Source organism: Phaethon aethereus, assembly GCF_964289735.1.
Source record: "Phaethon aethereus genome assembly, chromosome: 21".
Classification (NCBI taxonomy): domain Eukaryota; kingdom Metazoa; phylum Chordata; class Aves; order Phaethontiformes; family Phaethontidae; genus Phaethon; species Phaethon aethereus.
The window spans coordinates 9,227,293-9,233,298 of record NC_138597.1 but is presented as its reverse complement, the minus strand read 5'-3'; positions in this window follow the sequence as shown (position 1 = coordinate 9,233,298).

The window sequence follows — 6,006 nt, the reverse complement described above, 5'->3', positions numbered from 1 at the left end:
ATGAAGTTCTTTGCCTTTTGTACTAACGTGGACCTCTTCAGCATGAATCCATCCAGCTGCTCATTTCAAACACTGCTATTCCAAACAAGAACAGGGGGTGTAATAGTCTTATTAATTCTTCTGCCACCTAGAGCCATGTACTATCAAGGTTTTCAAGAAAAGAGGAAAGCAAGTGGGTGAGAAGGACAGCAATTAATTTCATTTGATTCTGATGCTGCAACTTCCCATCTAATTTATTTCTAGGAAAAAGAGGAACGTAGTTTATACAAGTAAAGCAGACCAAAGTAAGGAGAGATACCAAATGGATAGAGCTGAAAATGTAAAATTCATCTGCCCTTCCTAAAAAGCATCAGTTATGACATTTGATTAATCTTGCATAGAAGCCATGCCAGTGATTTACCAGCAAAAAGGGTAGTCCTGGTCTAGTGACACAGCAGATGGAAATAGCAGCCTAGTAGTATCTACTACACACTGTGTATGTCAACACTACCAAGGCTTTTTTATACAGAAAAGCAGTAATTGTGGCTGTTCCGCAGTCACAGTTTTGCTCTTTGTGAGTCCTAGAACAGCTTTCATTGCCTACATGTGAGAGACAGGGGGGGAAAAAAACCCCGTATCTTGGCAGTGCGTTGTTGCTCTTGACAACTACTACCATAAATCATTTCCTGACACAGTCCTGGCCCCTTTTTCTGTGCAACTGTGGTTCTCTCTGCTCAAGTCATGGTAACAGGAGAATTAGATTTCCAAAAGCACTTATTTGAGCCAGTCTGAAAGAGATGTTCCCCCTCTCTAAAAACTAAGTTCATACAATGAAGAGGTGTTCACTTGTTTTTATTAAAAGTTTTTATTAACCAAAACTCTTCAGTTGTGACCAGCTCCTGGTGCAGGATTCTTTCACTTACAACCAGTGTTCTGTTGATCTGAAATTAAATGTAAAATATGCAATAAATTATGTTCAGCTGAAAAGTAGCCCACATTCCCTTTGCAGCTGTAGGATGCTCTTGAAAATAAATGCCTGAAAAGCAAGGGTTGCAAGTTTTGTAAATGTAGCTGCACCCTCTGTCACATCCTGCTTATTGACTGCTGTTGATCATTTGCACGTGTAACTAATTGAACTGGGCAGACATCTCCACCAGAAATTCCTTTTTCATGTCTTGTCACTGCATGAAGTGTATGGTCAAGAGTGAGAGGCAGTCTGTAGTGACTAGGATATGCAAAATACTCCCAGGAGGAGTAATAAGAATTAAGTTTTGCATAAGCAAGTGCAAAATAGTGACAACACTTTTACTGCTAACTATGCTAAGAAGAATCTTAGCATAGCCCTGTGTCTAGCAGAACAATGACACTAAGGAGTGTTCTCATGAAAAAAGTTTGCACAATAAACTGTTCTCATTTCTGACAACTTCCCAAGATACAGTTTCTGCTGTCACAAAAGTATTTTCTTGCACAGTCTACATTAGAATGTAGAGAAATAGCGATGTGATTCTATAAACTGCTTCAGTACTTCAGGATGTCCCATGGCATTTCTACACTTGAAAAACACCATTTCTGACAGGCCAAGCACGTTGTTCCTACTCCAGTGGTTAAAACCTGGAATAGAGTAGCATCTTTGGTTGCAAACTTTTAAAATGCCATAGAAACATGAGGTGACACATCCATCTCTAATTGACCCCAAAAATGCTTAAAATACCTTACTGAGGATTCAGGAATACACGCTAGTCTTTTCAGACAGAGCCTTTAAACTGTAAATTCTTGAGGTGGAGATGATACGGGTTTAGGATTTACTTTTTAGAGTCTTCCCTTGTCTTCCTGTATGTGCTCTCGTCTGACAACCATGCCCCAGCATGGCTCAGCCCGCAAAAAGGCTACAAGGAGCCAGAGCTCCAGGCACCAGATCTGCTGTAAGAACCATCTCGACCACCTTCTGTGGAACTCAAACAGTGTGTTCATACCTCCAAGCCAGGGCTTAGAGTCAAGCAGGTGCTTTCCTCTTAGTCACAGCTGTGTTCTCATCAGAGAACTGACTCTGTTCTCCTGCTTTCCCCCTCTATGCTGTCTTCCTCCAGCACCTTGGAATTATCCATCTGCTTGCAAAGAAGTTTGTGCAAGGGACAGATAAACCTTAACTTTGTACTTTGAACATTGGAATTTGTGACTCGTTAAAGTAAAATCCCTCACAATTAATACTGACACGGACCTTGTCCCCTTCCCTGGCTAAACAGTCTAAAAAGTATATAGCTTGTTTTTTCCCGCCAGATCAGCCCACCAAGGATGCAGACTCTTGCTTTTGCCCTCCTCTCAAGTACTGTGACTGCCCTTCCCCACCCATGAGGCTGCTGCAGCAGGTTCTTCTCTGCAGCAGTTAAAGCCTGAGCTCCGTTTTTGCTTCCCTACAGTGACTGTAACTGTCAAGCTTTGCCGAATTGTGTCCACACGGTGGAGTCTGCTGCCCGTCCTGTCCACCTCCTCCCTTGGAGCCAGGTACTGGGTTGCTCTCTGCTGCTGAATACTTACTCCAGCCCACCAACGCCTCTCTTCCTGATTTTCTGTCAGTGCAGTTTTAAAGAGACTGTAAGAATAGCCCCACTTGAGAAACCACTGCTTTGAACACCACCCTTTCTGCTCTATGAGAAGCTGCCATTTTACAGCTACAATTCCTCTGGGACTTGTTTATGACTCTATATAATACAAAATGACAAATAGAAAATAGAAGCTGTAAGCAACCAGAGCTTAGCTTCTAATATGATCCCATGCCATTCCCAAAGAGTTGCACTATCCTTTAAGTTTGCCAGGGTGTTAAGGCTGCTGCTTTGAATGCCACTGGTTGGGTGGCAGTGCTTTCAGGGTCATGGCCTGTACAGGAGCTGAGGGGTGGCACCAAGGCACCAGCACCCCTTTGGTGATTTGGGGTCCTCAGTGCTGCCCTGCCATGGGGCAGGGGTGGGAGGGAAGGAGCTCTCCTTCAGCACAGCTGCCAGATGCTTTAAGGGGGGTTTGGCTTGGGCTTGGCTGAGCAGGCTAGTGTTTTGCAAGGCAGATGCAGCACAACCCAAGGTCTGTTTCTGAGGCTGCAGTGCCCACTCTTGCAGGGACCTGGCTCTTGGGCAAGTGGGACAGCCATGGGGTCACCATGGCCAGCAGTCTCACCTGGCATGATTTGCCTTGCTCCACACCCAGCCTGCCTTCAGGCACTCGCCTCCCCTGCCCAGACCACGCGCTGCCGACACCATAGGCATCGTGACCCAAGCCTGCTCGCACCAGCCTTCACGCCTTTCAGCAGGTCCCCATCAGCGAGCCCAGTGCAGCATCCCAGCTGCCTTTCAACATTCCAGGCTCCTGCAGCAGCAGGCATCGCCTGCCTGCCATCACTCCACCCCACGCTTGCCCCTGCACCAGCGATGGGGCTCCACAAGTTACCTTACTCACAGCAGAGGCTGGGCAAGGAACAACTGCTTCAAAGAGGCGAGAATACCTGTCAGCACATGAAAGATAGTTTGCAGCACTTCCTACTCATACCTGACTTTGTGTCTTTTTTGGGGAAGAGCACTTGAAGTGTCAAGTCTTGCTGCCACCTGGCACAACTGCTTTACACACCAGTAAACCATAACAGCAGACTCCTGAGTTCAGAATAAAATGAACTCATTGTTCACTTATTTCACATTTAAGAAAAAAAACAGGTTCATTAAAACAGTTTTAATGAAAAAATAAAGTTCTGAATTAAACTATAATTATACATGGCTGAAAGTGATGAACTAAAAGAATGGAGATGTTACTTTTTTTTTCCTCTCTGCTGATACTGTAACGTGCTGGACTTGTCAGACACCATCTATTGGGATAAATCTGAAAAGGTAACAAGAGTCAGTCTCATTGATTAGTATCAAACCTCTGCGAAAAATGGAGGCAGTTTGCCATTTCTCCCATAAAAGCTTCAGGAACGCATTCCACGGAGGTCCAGTTGAATTGCAGACATGCTGTAAACTGAGATACCAATTTTCAGAGCAGGTCCAGGCCCTACACAGCTTGCAACCAAGATCTTCCAAAGCCTTTCTGTTTGCAGAGTGAAATGGCAGCATTTGAGAACTTTGGTTATTTTTCTGGCTGCAAAGAACAGTCAGGCAGCCATCAGGGGCAAGTCTTTGGCAAACTCCTCAGTGGTTCCACATAGCTTCTGGAAGGCAGCATACCATGGTCATGGTCTTAAGATTTTGCAGAAGCTGGAGCTGGTTTTCAGAACCCAAAGTTAGTTGTTGCAGCTTGGTGGAACGGGATTTTTATAAAGAAGCAGGACTGAAGAACCATTGCACATCGTGCAGCTCTGTCATGCTGACACAGGCCAGCAGACTTTCATACCCACCGTGTCCCACGCAGCAGAGCCCCCGGGCACTGCAGTGCTGGACTGTCTGCCTGAGGTGTTGGCAGCCCCATGTCAGACATCTGAAGGAGGGTACCTGGCTCTGTGTACTGGAAAGACCTGTGGTCGTCACCAGGATGCATGTCCTGATGAGCCAGTACTCCAAGGCGGCAGTGGTCTAACGTGGTGTATCTGCAGGACTATTGTGGACACATTCTTACCAGTATGGCTAGTCTTGCTTCAGCCGCGGTGCCAGCCAGTGACTCCCCTTGCCTCACGGTCTCATCAGACAAAGCACACGTTATTCATCAGGCATAACTTCAGAGAAATACCTCGAAACATAAGCCAAATTTGTGAGAGACATACAGCTCGCTCTGCTTGGTCATCGAGGAACAACGCCGCCATCTCAGTGGCCTTGCGTATGAGCCTCGACTCCCTGTCACGTTTCTGAATGGATTTCCCTGGGGCTGAGCCCCAGGAAGTGCTGTGGAGGGACCGCAGCATTGACGGGGGCCTCGGCGCTCTCCTGTCTTCCCCCACGCCGAATGGATCTTCATTGCACTTCATCTTGCTAGCTGCATAGCCTGCATTTGCTTTTATCTGTATAATTTGCAACCAACAGGTTAAAGATTTCTTTTTTTGATCACAAATCCAGTCTCAAAAAACAAACAGTGAAAACAAAAGTTAACTCAGCTGTAGCACTCAGGTGGAAATGACCAAATCCCAAACCAGACCTGCCAGGTTCTAAGTTTACTACGGCCCCTTTTACAGTCCACGTTTGAATTCTGGGCTGAGAAAAGGGAAAGTCATCGTCCTCTTAAAACAGCACCTTAGAGTTTAACAAAGGGCCGGGAAATGGAGCAAACGGTATCCCCCCATACACAGATTTGAGCCGATCATGCAAAACAAAGTCACGAAAAATCACCGTAAGAAGAGGCCTTCTAGGAAGAAATCCGATGTCGTTAATCCCCAGCGCTGCCTGTCCAGAAAAAAGGCTGCTCTCTTCCTTGAAACGCGCCGGTCCCTCAGCGCAGGAAGAAGTCCTGTTTTCACTTCAACGCCAAATTACAGAACTCCTCTGCTGCTCGGGCCCGCTGAAGAGGAGGCAGATTGTGCAGAGGTCGGTATGCATTGACGCTCTCTCCTACGGAGCCTTAGAATATCTAAGATTGATATATACGGACAAATGGGCAGGTATAATATTACACTAAAATTAAAACACATGGCCATTTACTTTTCAGACTCTTCACACAGATTCCCTCCTCCTCCTCCTCCCTCTTTGGAGGAGGAGAAGTTTTCTAGCACAGAAGGTTTGCAGTTCCCGATGGGATGAGAAAACATACGTGGCAAAGGTATTCTACATTCCCCAGACATCACCCAATTCATAGCTGTAACCAGACAAAACCCCACCGAACCCAGAGAGCTGAGTCTGTCCCTTGAGCTAACAGGTCTCTAGCAGCAGTTTTGACCAGTCAGCCTCTTCCAGCCCCGGCTGCCCACAACTTGGCGATTCCTCGTCCCTGTTGGTGCAGGCTGGCCGGGCAGCCCTTCAGCCTGAGCAGCAGCAGTTCGGGGGAGCTCTCCCCGGCCTCCCAGCCGGCGTCCATAAGCTCGCCCGCCTGCCCAAGCAGCGCAGCAGCACGCGCCTCCCTCCC